Genomic DNA, 13,163 nt, shown 5'->3' on the forward strand with positions numbered 1-13,163 from the left:
CTATTCGGCAGCCGAACGAAGAAGCCCAGGGGCGGGGCGGCGGCCACCAGGCGGGAAGAGGCGGCCGCGAAGGCGGCTCGTTTCCGCAAAGTGGTCAAGCAACCGCAAACCGTGTCGGCGTAAGTCCGAATCTTGCTTTGTGTATTCTCTTTCTTTCTTTCTTTCTTTATTTTCTTGAACTCTCGTCTTTTTCTTCAACGATCAGAGCTCCGTTGTCACTTGAGCGGGCGGCTGGCGGCTCCGTCGTCGAGTCGCCCGGGGGCTCTAGGAGCACCACCCGCCGCGTGGACCCCCGCGCCGACCTCCAGGAGGCGACGGAAAGGAACGCGCGGGAGGCGCGGGAGGAGCAGGAGGCACGGGAGGCGGAGGCACGGAAGGCGGCCGCCGCCCAGGCGGCACGGGAGGAGGAGGCGGCGAAGGCATTCGCCGAGGCCGCAGCCAGGGCCCAGGCGGAGGATGAGGCTGTGGCGGCGGCAGGGGAGGCTTTGATGGTCACCCCCCTGCGCGTCGTGGCGCCTGGGGACGTGGAGCCCTCGCCAAGGGGAGCCAGCGGCTCCCAGCCGGGGCTGGGAGGAAGCGGCGACGACGTCATCATTTTGGAGAAGGGGCCGGAGCCGACCCCGCCAACTGGGGAGGCCCAAGGCGGCCGGCTTGATTCGCCGCCTGCACAGTCAGCGGAGGGCGAGCCGGCCGCGAGGGCGGAGGTGGCGGTCCGGATTCCGCCAAGCCCGCGTGCGGGAAGGCCGCGTCGGAGCCACAGCCGGCCGTAGGCTCCAGCTCGTCGGCCCGAGATGCGGAGGCGGCCAGCGCTACCTCGGGGTGGACACCAGGCGGAGGGACGGCCGTGGTGAACGTGGCTGCGCAAGACGTCCGGACCCGGCTCCAAAGCCAAGCCGCGGCGCTGAGGCAATTCACCGATGAGTTCCTCGCAACGCAGGCGGCCATCCGGGTTAGTATTCCCATCTTGTTTCTTCTTGAACTTGATTTCTTCCCTTGATCTTGATTTCTTCCGTGGGGGCGCGTCAGCGCACCCACTGGGTGTAGTCCTCGAGTTCCGAGTCGGCTGCTGAGCAGGCGGCTTGGAACTTCTTGGATGATTTGCCTTTGCTGTTTTTGTTCTTACTTTGGTCTTCTGTCCATCTTGCAGGACTACCACAACCTTCGAGCAGCCGCCTTCAACTCCCAGGCTCGGGAGCTGACTCAGAAGACTGCCGACCTTACTGAAAGCCGAGGTACGTGGCTTGATTTTTATCTCATGTGGGGGCGCGTCAGCGCACCCACTGGGTGTAGTCCCCGAGATTCGGGCCGACTGCTGAGCAGTCGGTTCGGATCTTCCTTGACGATTTCTTATTGTTCTTCTTCTTCTTCCATTTCTGCAGCGGCCAACGCCAGTCTGAGGGCACAGCTGGGGGAGTCCCAGACTGCTCTTCGTGCCAAGGATGCCGAGCTCGCCGCCTTGGTGCAGGAGCGCGACCGCCTGGTCAAGAAGCTGGCCGACCAGGAGGAAGGCCACAAGGCGGTGCTAAAGGCTGCGCAGGATCGCGAAGCCACCCTCCAGGCCGAGTTCGAGACGGAGGCGGCCGGCTGGGCAGAGGCCAGGCAGACTCTGGTCTCCGGCTATGGCCAGATCGAGGATCTGGTTGACGGTAAGCCGTCTACCCCTTCGTCCTTTCCTGCCATCTGCCACTTTGGCTTGTTTTCTGATTTTGGTGTTCTTCTCTTGCTTTCTTCTTCGCGCAGAGTATTTCCCTGGCTATTCGACTGCCGCCAACCAGGCCATCGAGGCCCGTCGCCAAGCGAAGAGGCAGACCGGCTTCGAGATCTCGCCAACCGCCGGCCGCTCGCTGGAGGAACAGCTCCTCGCTATCCAGGCTCGCATCCAGCCGGCTCACCGGCTGCTCCGCCGGCTCCAGCGTGCCGGGTCACAGGTCTTGGCAGCCCTCTCGCCCGGCCAAGTGGTCCCTCGCACCCCCAGTCGGACTGCCGACTAGCTGGAGGTGGCAGTCGGCCGCTTCGAGGCTTGGAAGGCGTCGGCGGCTCGCTCCGCTGCCAGGCGGGCGCTGGAGTTCGTTAAGGCCTGGTATCCCGGCCTGAGCCTAGACCAGCTGGCTACCTGGTGGCAGCATGCCGACACGGAGCTGGAGCCGGCACGGCCGGCCATCATTCGGTGGGCTTCGGCGATCGCCGACTACACCGACACCAACGTCTTCGCCCCCGAGGTGGACGACAATGGAGTCGCCCAGCCGGAGGAGTGGTTCGGGCTGGACCCGGCGTACGGCGAGGACTCGGCGGAGGAGATCGACTCCAGCGACGAGGGCGAAGAGGAGGAGGAGGGGGGTGAAGACGCCGAGCCGGCTGGTGGAGTAGCCGGCCAGCCTCAGCCTGACCGCGCCTCCAGCACTACGTCGCGTGCGAGTGCGTCTCCTGCCGCAGGAGGTGGTCAAGCCGGAACCCGCTAGGCGGCCACTCCTTCAGCCGGCGAGGCCGTCTTCACCGACCAGCTCGGCCTTCATGTCGCGCCCTAGTCTTCTTTCTTTTGTTTTCTTGTCTTGTTACTTTTGAACAATGTTTGGTTAAGTCTGCACAATGCCACCCACTGGGTGTATTCGAACTTATGTCGGTTGCTGGCCTGTTGGCGGCTTTTATGTATATAACTTATGCATTCGGCCTTTTCCTTGTGATTTGCTCTTTGTCCTTCTGCTTTTTCCTTTGCCGCCCTCCCTTGGTTGCCGCCTCCCCAGTCAAACAGTTGCTCTGCAATCTGTAGCCGGGAGGTGCCTGGCCGGTTGGGGAGGGGGAAGTACTTTGGCTCTGCTGGACTAAAGCCGCTTCTTGTGTCGTTGCAGTCCCCGGGCCGACTGCCGCAGTCCCCGGGCCGGGTTCTGAAGTCCCCGGGCCGGGTGCCACTACGGCAGTCCCCGGGCCAGTTGTCGAAGTCCCCGTGCCGCCTGCGGGATTTCTGCAGTCGGATCCGGCTGTATCTGGCGCAGGCGGTACGAAGATGGAATCCGACTCTGTAGACGGCTTGATGGACGGCTTGAGGAGGCGCTGGAGGGAGACGCCAGTCGGTATGGCTTGTCGGGTGGAGCCGATCCGTGCTAGGGCATCTGCTTATCTGCTGGACATGAAGGAACTCGCACCCTTCGAAGTATCCGCTTATCTGCTGGACGAGGAAACGATAGCTCGCCATGTTCGCGTCCTTGGCGTCCCAGTCGCCAGATGATTGCTGGACCACCAAGTCTGAGTCGCCGTAGCACAGGATCCGGCGTATGCCGAGTTCTTTGGCTAGCCGGAGCCCATGTACGAGCGCCTCGTACTCGGCGACGTTGTTGGAGGCGGCGAAGTGGATCTGCAGCGTGTACTTGAGCTTGTCGCCTTTGGGAGAGGTGAGGACGATGCCGGCTCCCAAGCCGGTGCGCATCTTGGACCCGTCAAAGTGCATCCGCCAATGGGTAGAGTCGGGAGCCGGCGGTAAGTACTGGGTCTCGGCCCAGTCGACGAGGAAGTCGGCCAATGCTTGCGACTTGATGGCGGTGCGGGGTTGATAGAAAATCGTGTAGGGCGCCAAGGCAATGGCCCATTTGGCCACCCGGCCGGATGCATCCCGGCTGCCTATGATCTCGGCGAGCGGGGCAGTGCACACGACCGTGATGGGGTGCTCTTGGAAGTAGGGCTTCAATTTCTTGGCAGCGAAGTACACCCCATAGCACATCTTCTGGTAGTGCGGGTAGTTTTGCTTTGAGCTGGACAGTACTTCGCTGAGATAGTAGACCGGCCTCTGGACTAGCTGGGCTCGGCCTTCCTCCGGGCGCTGGACCACAACAACAGTGCTGACGACTCGGCTAGTCGCGGCGATGTAGAGGAGCATGGGCTCCTTCTCAGTCGGCGCAGCCAGGACAGGCGGAGTGGTCAACATTTTCTTCAACTCATGGAAGGCTTGGTCGGCTTGATCATTCCACTCAAAGTGAGTGGACTTCTTCATGAGTCGGTACAGGGGGAGAGCCTTCTCTCCTAGTCGGCTGATAAAACGGTTCAGGGAGGCTAAGCAGCCAGTGAACTTCTGCACATCTCGCAGCTTGGTGGGAATCTCCATCCTCTCGATGGCCTTGATCTTGACGGGGTTGCACTCAATGCCGCGTTCGGAGACCAGGAAGCCTAGCAGCTGGCCGGCTGGCACTCCGAACACGCACTTCTCGGGATTGAGCTTGATCTGGAATCGGCGCAAGTTGGCGAATGTTTCTTTCAGGTCTTCCAGCAAGGTACCGCGCTTCTCTGTCTTCACCACAATGTCGTCTACGTAGACGTGGGCATTTCTGCCGAGTTGTTTCAAGAGACATTTCTGCATGCAACGCTGAAAAGTGGCACCGGCATTTCTCAAGCCGAATGTCATTGTCAGGTAGCAGAAAGCTCCAAAGGGTGTGATGAAGGCAGTCTTCAGGCGGTCAGCCGGGTCCAACTTGATCTGATGATACCCTGAGTATGCATCCAAAAAACTTAACAGCTCGCATCCGGCTGTGGAGTCTATCACTTGGTCAATCCGCGGCAGAGCAAACGGATCCTTTGGGCAGGCCTTGTTCAAACTCGTGTAGTCTATACACATACGCCACTTGTTATTCTTCTTCAGAACCAGAACTGGGTTGGCAAGCCACTCTGGAAAGAACACTTCCATGATAAAGCCGGCGGCAAGGAGCCGGGCTATCTCTTCTCCCACAATTCTTCGCTTCTCTTCAGACAGTCGGCGGAGGGGTTGCTTGACCGGCTTCGCATCAGCTCGGACATGTAATTTGTGCTCGGCGAAATCCTTCGGGACACCCGGCATGTCCTTTGGGGACCATGCAAAGATGTCTCGATTCTCACGGAGGAAGTCGACGAGCTCGCCTTCCTATTTACTGTCCAAGTTCGCCCCAATCACAGCGAACCTCTCCGGGTTCTCCGGGTCCAGAGGTATCTTCTTCGTCTCTTTGCAGGCTGGAAGGAGCCCTGCGCATCGCAATCCTTGGGGTTGGGGGACAAGGCCGGCTGCTTGCCGGCCATGGCCACAACCCGTTCCAACATCTTCTTCTCTTCTGCCACCACGAGGGACTCGGCCAGCCGGCTACTGGCCATGGCGCACTCGATGGACTTCTTGTAGTCGCCGGCTACCGTGATGATCCCCTTCGAGCTCGGCATCTTCATCTTCAGGTAGGCGTAGTGGGGCACAGCCATGAACTTGGCCAAAGCAGGTCGGCCAAGCAGTGCATGATAGGGGCTCTCCAAATCCACTACCTCGAACCATATTGCTTCCCGGCGAAAATGATCTTTGTCTCCGAAGAGAACATCCATTTTGATCTTGCCGATTGGAGAGCAAGATAGGCCGGGTACGATACCATGGAAGACGGTGCGGCTCGGCATGAGCTGCTTCGCTTTGATGTTCACCTTTTCCATGGTATCGCGGTACAATATATTGATACTGCTTCCGCCGTCTATCAGGACGTGGGAAAATCTGGCAACTCGCCTCTCCGTCGCGAGGGTGACGTCCAAGACCATCGCATAGGAGCCAGGCGAAGGCATCACCTCTGGGTGGTCGGCCTGGCTCCAGCTGATTGGCTTTTCCGACCAGTGCATGAACTCGGCGGTGCTAGAGGCGACTGCATTCACTTCTTGGTGCTGTCAGCGTCGGCTGCACTTGTCGTCGGCTTGACTAGTGAAGACGACGTAGGCGGCATGCTCTTCGGGGAATTCGTCTTGGATGGCGCCGACTGCCGGCCGAGCCGCCGGCTGCTGAGGGGCTGGAGGCGGCGGGCTGGGAGGCGGAGGTGGCAACATCCCTTCGCCCTTGGTGATGCGGGTGAGCCAGTGGCATTTCCGGGTTGTGTGGTTGGACGGCTTTGCGCCACTGTGGAACTTGCAAGGGGCGTCGAGTGCTTGCTCGTAGGAGAAAGACGGCTGCCAGGGCGGCCGGCCACCCTTCTTCTTGGGAGCGGGCCGCTCTTCGGGCTGCTCGTCTTCAACTGTGGCCACCTGCCGACTGGAGGAAGTCGGCATGGGGCCCTTGCGCTTGTGGTCGTTCTGGTAGGGGCGCCGATTAGGGTCGCCAGCCGGCGTCTCGGGAGCCGGAGCAATTACTTTCCCCGAGGCGTCTACTCGCAGCTCGGTCTTCATCGAGGAGTCGGCTGTGGCGTACTTGTCGGCGATGACTAGTAACTCGTCGAGGGTAGCCGGCTCGTCGCAGAGGAGTCGGTGCTTGAGGAGGGTGCCCTCTCGGCACCCGGCGGTGAAGTACTCGATGGCCTGGACCTCGTGCACTCCCTCGCAGGAGTTGCGGAGCTCGGCCCATCGCGTGAGGTAGTCGCGGGTCGACTCGTTGGGCCCCTGGACGCAGAGGGAGAGCTGGCGAGGCTTGGGAGGCCGCTTGTAGGTGCTGGTGAAGTTGCGGACGAAAACTTCGGTGAAGTCCAGCCAACTGTTGATGCTGTAGGGCTTGAGGCTGTTGAGCCATGTGCGTGCCGTGCCTTGCAGCATGAGGGGGACATACTTCACGGCGACGCGCCGATTACCGTTGGCTATGCTAACGGCCGTGGAGTAGTCGATGAGCCAATCTTCCGGCTTCACCGAGCCGTTGTACTTGGGCGTGTCTCTGGGGAGCGAGAACCCTTTGGGGAAGGGCTCGTCGGGGATGCGGGGGCCAAAGCATGGCGGGCCGACATCGTCTTCTTCTTCTAACGCCAAGGACCGAGCAAGGCGGTCGATCCTATGGCGGGCGTCGTTCTCGCCGACTCCTTCTCGGCGGCCGAGTCGGTCGCCAAGAGTCGGATGTGTGACAGGCGGCGGAGTGAGGCGTCTTTCTCTTCGAGGCGGGGGAGGAGGCAGGTTTCCTTGGTGCTCTACTGCTCGAGGGCGGCCCTCCGCGTCGCGCTCGATGGTGATGCGAGTCCGGCTGCGGCTGGCAGCCGGCTCCTTGTCTTTCTTCTGGCGCGCGCCGCTCGCAGTCGGCGAGCGGGACGTCGCGGCGTGCTCCCGGCGCGGGGGATGACTATCAGCACGGGCGCCGGCTTCGTGCCGTTCTGCAGCCGCGTCGATCAGCTGCTGGATCCGTCTTGTCATGTAGGGGAGCTCATCGGCTCCCAGCCCATTGAGCTCCTCTGCAGCCGCCTGAGCGGCTCGCAGATTCTCGAGCGGGGTGGCGTAGACGGGGCGATCTGCGCCCAGCATGCTGGCAACGGCCGCGCCGCGCTTCTGGACGAAGCCGGCTCGGCTCGGGCCGCTAGGCGGCGGCGTGCCGAAGGCGGCGCGGTCGACTTCGCGCTGGTGGGCCTCGGTGAGGCGTCTCATCGAGGCTATCTTCTGGCCCTCCGCGATGAGGGCAAGGCGGCGTGCCTCCAGGGTCTCGGCGTCGGCGTCGGCCGGGATGGGGACGGAGAGGTCGTGCATCGCCGCTTGCTGAGCGTCGCGGGCATTCTCGCCCGAGTTGGAGACGTGGCTGATGACCAGCACTTCGGTGACAGCGCTGCTGCCGCTGTCAGCTCGAGGGAGGGGGTCGTCGAAGACCACCACGTCGGAGGGGTAGGCGTCAAGCGATGCAGTGTCGGAGTCGATGAGCATCGGGTCGGTGGAGCCGACCGACTCCATGTCTGCAGCGGGCTCGCTGGAGACGTGAAGCTGGTCAAGGAGGCTGACGAGGCGGCTCTCGGGGTAGTCGTTGCCTGCGTCGGACGCAGGCTCGTCGGAGATGCGAGTCTCGCCGAGCAGATCGGCGAGGCACTCGCTGCGCAGGCGTCGTCGACGCCTTGCAGCGCGTCAAGGAAAACGCCATCGGGCGTAGCTGGCTGGCTGCGCTCGCGGGGGAGGAAGAGGGTTCCCGTCCAGAACAGGTCTCCGGACGACGGTGCACCTCACCCCACGGTGGGCGCCAAATGTCGGGTGGTTGGTGCAACATATGCCAAGGGATGGCTTATCATTGTGGGAGCCAATAAAACGTCGCCGGTGCCTGGAAACGGGATGAGGCGAAGACATGCACGCCGGCGGATCTTACCCAGGTTCGGGGCTCTCCGAGGAGATAACACGCCTAGTCCTGCTCTGCGGGGTCTCCGCATGATCACTAGATCGATGAAAGGTAGCTACAATCGCTCCTAGAGCTGTTGGGATCAAGGGAGAAGAAGAACAAGGCTAGCTCTTGCTTCTCTCTATCTATGGTGTGTTTTCTATGCTTTAGGAGGCAACTCTATGCTCAGAGGCCAACTATGCTTGGAAGCGAACCCTTTGCATGGGTGCTCCGGGGGGTTTATATAGGCCTACCCCCCGGGGGTACAATGGTAACCCGACTGGGAGCTGGTCCCAGCCGTCAGTGTCTACGCTCGCCGGCTTCTCCGCCGGCTGCTGGGTCCCGCCGGCTGGTGGGTCCCGCCGGCTGCCGGCTACTTGGTCGACAGGCCGGCCCCACCGCCTAGGGTCTTGTCGGCGGCTGCTTACTGTAGCCTCGCCTGTGATGACGAGGGCTTTGTCGAGGTAAGCGTGGCTACAGCAGGCCGCCTCGGGGGCTATCACTGTAGCCTTACCTCGTCTTGTCTCCTTAATGGGGCTCCTGCTTCGAGGAAGGGAGTAGCCGGCTTCTGGAGGCCGGCTATGCTCTTGGCCGACTGGGAAAGGCCAGGCCGCCTTCGCGCCTCTCTCTGGCTGAAGGGGCCCGCAGTCCTTGGGCCGTACAGGAGTTGGTCATGGATGACGTCGAGGCTAGCATGGCTACAGTGCCGAGCCGCACGGGAGATGGCCGTCCCGTACGGCCTCCTGTAGCCATGCCCGCCTCGGGCTTCGGGGGTAGTGGGCCGCACTGTGGCCACACCCCGTCGTGTCGCCGTTATGTGGGAACAGCTTTGGTGGTTGTGGTCTCGGCCGGCTGCTAGGAGCCGGCGTCCTTCTTGGCCGGCTTCTTGGAGTCGGCCACCCCGTAGTCGTCCTAGGGAGAGGTTGCTCGAGGCTGGGTCGCCTTCTGGGAGTCGGCTTCAGAGGTAGCCGGCTAGGGAAGGTGGCCCAAATGCTTGGAGTGCTTGAAGGCCCAAAGGCCTGATAATTTTTCTGAAGAACCAGGGGTAGTCGGTTGGGCTACCCGTGGCCATTTACTCCGACACCGGGGGCCCTGCCTGACGATGAATTGGCCGCTGTTCTGCGCCTCATAGTTGGGGACAACCAGGAGTACCCACCAAGCGCCTTCGTTCCCCTGTTCCAATGCAGGTACCAGGAGGAATTTGTCGCCTCCAGGCCGACCTTTGACACGCGCGGGCTGGTGCCTCCGGCGCTCCCAGGGGCTCCTGCGGGGCCGAAACCGGTGGAGGTGTCCTCTGACGAGTTCCGTGGGGAGGGGGAAGAGGAGGTGGACTCGGAGAAGACTCTTGAAGAGGTGGGGGAGACTTCCCCTCTGAGCAAGGCCGAGATCCTCTGCGTTCTTCCTGACGATGCTAAGGCTGATGCCCGCCAGGAGGAGAGGGAGCAGCCCCTCATCCCGACAAAGGGTAGATCGTCGCTGGTGCCTCGCGATGCCACCTCCGTCCCGACACCATCTGGGGCTGGCTCCGGCTCTGCTTCCGCACCGCCTGCCGCCGCCGGAACCCGAACGCCTGCTCATTAGGTCCCGAGGTTGTCAGGCTTCAAGCTCCCCAAGCGAAAGTATGTTGCGGTGGATCAGTAAGTCTCTTAAGCTTCGCCTTGTCCCTGTTTGTACTCGTCATTTCCTGATGCTCGCCCTTGGTTGATCAGGCCGACGTCTTCGGCGAAGAAGAGGAAGGAGGAGGCGGCGGCAGTGCCTCCCTCCGCAGAGAAAGGAGGTAGCAGCGCCCGCACCTCCCCAGCCCAGTCGTCCTCGCGGGGCCAAGAGGAACATCACCGTGTGGAATCATCCCCCATGGCCCCGCTGGCTCCGGAAGTGCCGGCGCCTGGTGCGTCTGATGAGGTCCCAGCTGCTCCGGAACCCGTGATCTCCCAGGCCCTGGTGATGACGTCGCCTCCTCCCACTGCTGCGCCTCCACCCCTTGGTTCTTTTGCTCCTGCTGCTGTTTTGGAACGTGCTCTTTCGGAGATGACCCAGTTGCAGGCAGATCTCCTGGGCGCGGACCCATGCCTAGTGGCCGGGCGCCTGGAGCTGGCCTCTGGCTGGCTTCACTCCGACCTGGCGGTTCACGCAACGCTGGGCCAGGCTGCTGCGGCTTTTGAGAAGGAGAAGCAAGGTGTTGCCAGCGCTGCAGCCGATCATGAGACGACGCTAAAAGACGCCAAGGCCGCCCGTGACCGCTGCCAAGTGCTAGAGGACGAGTTGCAGAGCCTGCGCGACAAGCACGCCGAAGAAGCGCGCGGCCGCCTGGCAAAGGAGGAGGAGGTGAAGGCCCGGGAGGACGCCGTCAAGAACCGTGATGCTGAGCTGGCGGAGCTGGGGAAGGCGCAGGCCGCCGAGCGCAACCGGTTGGAAGAGTTGGAGCGGAAGGTGGAGGCGAGGGAGGCCGATCTTGACGCCAAGGCGCGAGTCCTGGCCGAAGACCGCGCGGCCTTTGCCGACCTCGAGAAGAGGTCTCGTAAGGCACTGAAGATGCTCTACGAGCACGGCCTGGAGAAGTCGCTCGCCACCGACGAGGACGGCCCTGCCCGGTTGCTTCCTCTCTTGGTGAAGGCCCTCGAGGAAGTTGTTGATGGCGTCGGTCCTATGGCGGAGGTAGAGGCTCGTGTCCTATCTTTAGCTGCATTGACCCGTGTTTTCAGCCACTTGCACCTTCGCGACCCCAACGCTTGCCTTGACGAACTGCTGGAGCCTGTGGCTGAAGATCAATGCGAGGCCGCCGCCGCAGCCGTACAAGGTCAAGTGGAGGCCTTGCTAAAGAAGTTCCGCGGCTTTGTCTCCGCTCCTCTGTCCGGCGATGTCGCCGATCCTGCAGCTGGTGGTGAAGGTGAAGACAATATCGCTCACGAATTAGCACCTTCCGCAGGTGATGGTGGCGCCCGGGGGTGACCTGCGTCTATTCACCCGTTTCGTTCCTGCAACATGCATTAGGCCTCGTGGAGGCGTTTAGACTTTTCATTTGATATCGTGAGGACAATGTGTTTGTAATATTTGCTTCGAGATTTTGTGATTTCCTTCCTATTTGCTTTTCGTTCTGCGTCGGCAGAGCCCGGCCCCGCGCATACCTCGACCGCCATTGGGCCGACCGGAGACCAGGACAGACCAAGGAGTGAGGGGCTACATGACCAGTTAGGCTCCTGAGTCGCGATGCTCAGGAGTCCCCCTTGACGCGCAAACAGCTTATAGGGAGAGTTTGCGAGGATAGATTGATGTTCTACGTCAGCAGAGCCCGGCCCCGCGCATACCTCAACCGCCATTGGGCCGACTGGAGACCAGGACGGACCAAGGAGTGAGGGGCTACGTGACCAGTTAGGCTCCTGAGTCGCGATGCTCAGGAGTCCCCCTTGACGTGCAAACAATTTCCATACCTGCCCTCGCCGAGGCCCCGGGAGGGGTGCGCGATGCCCAGGTCCGGGAGACCTGGTTGGGTGGCGTGCGCTTGGGTGTGACCCGAGCGCAGCCCCAGTGCCCAGCCCCCTCGCGCGGCAATCCCGAGGGGAGGCGTTGCGGTGAGGCTGGACATTGGGCTTTGGGCTCCCTGAGGTTGGTACGACCGTGGGGTCGCCCTCAGTTGTTTATCACCAGCGCGGAGCATAGTGCTTTCGCTTGTGCACGGGCATAGCCGCTCCATGGCAGTGTCGACGGCCAGCGCTGAGCATGGTGCTTCCACTTGTGCATGGGATGGGGGGCCCTCCGGGAGGAGCCCCCGGGGCGTGTACAGCCCCGCCCTGACACGTGGCTTGCACGGCAGGGCTGCGAGGTGTATCTGGGCACTCGTGAGCCAGCACGGGACTCACGAGGCCCTACCTCAAGGCGGGTTGCGCCTGGTCTTGAGTCTTGGTGACTGTGTGTTCCTGCAAGGCGGTTAGGTGCAAGCACTCTACGTCCTCAGGTGCCGGCCCTCGAGCGAGCTCGGCCGCCGCTGGTATGCCAGGTCGTGATGCCGTGGTCAAGGCCAGGGGGTGAGGGCTGGAGAGCCAGTAAGAGCTCCTGAGTCGCGATGCCCAGGAGCCCCCCTTTTAACGTGGAAGCGAATTGCACAGGATGAACGGACCCGTGGCAGGTGGCAATCGAGCAGGCGATGACTGTAGGCAGGTTAAGCATGGGGAGCAGATCAACTTGGGTAAATGCAGGAAGATACATGCCACTGGGTCCGGCCCGAGGGGCTTGGGGATGATGCAGCTCGAGGGGCGCCCCAGCAAGGTAAGCTAAAGACATAAAAAAGGATACATGCCACAGGGACAGACCCAAATGCGGCCTGTAGACGAAGCAGAGTTGGTGCAGCTGAAGGCGTGCGTCGAAGGAATGGCCCTTCACGAGCCACCGGGGCCCTAAGCCTCGGGAGGCTCTGGGGGCTCGGGAGGTTCCCTGAAGACTGTCTCCATCTCTTCCAGGACGGCGTGGTACCTGGCCTCCTGAGCCACTAGGACACGCCGCATGTTGCACTGATAGGCTGACGCCACGCTCGGCAAGCCGAAGGGCATGCGAACGTAGCTGTGTGGCGGGCCCTCGCAACGGCCCACACGCGAAGGCCAGAAACGCTCCTGAGATGCGGCCCTCTTGAGCCCTGGGACGTCGATGCAGACACGCAGCCCAGCATCCTCGCCTGGATGGGGAGCTGCGCCTCGTGAGCGGCTGTCGCCGCGCATGGGTCTTGATTCTTGAAGTTCCTGAGTGGTCTTGGTGATGAACTCCCGAGTGGTGGGCACTCCTTGCCCTGGGCTCTCCTGAGGGACACGTGCCGCGAAGCACGCCTCCAAGTGGTGCCCAAGAGCCTCCGTCATGAGGTTGGCAAGGTCTGAGGCCCTCCAGAAGAGAGCCCCTGGGCCCTGCCCGAGGAGGGCGCTGGGTGCGCCTTCCTATGCGATGGAGGGAGGCGCCGCTAGGACGGACGCTGATCCTGATGAGGCTCCTGCCATGACGCCATCCTCCTGAGGTCCTGCGCGGCGCAGCTGCTTCTTCTTGGGGATGGCCTCTGAAGGGCCCTCACTTCTGCTGTCGGGATCGTTGATTGCTGCAGCTTGGAAGGCGTGCTCGAGGGAGCACACCACGTCTCTCTCTCTTCGCATGGGCCCGGGATGAT

Source organism: Triticum aestivum, chromosome 2D, assembly GCF_018294505.1.
Source record: "Triticum aestivum cultivar Chinese Spring chromosome 2D, IWGSC CS RefSeq v2.1, whole genome shotgun sequence".
Lineage (NCBI taxonomy): Eukaryota > Viridiplantae > Streptophyta > Magnoliopsida > Poales > Poaceae > Triticum > Triticum aestivum.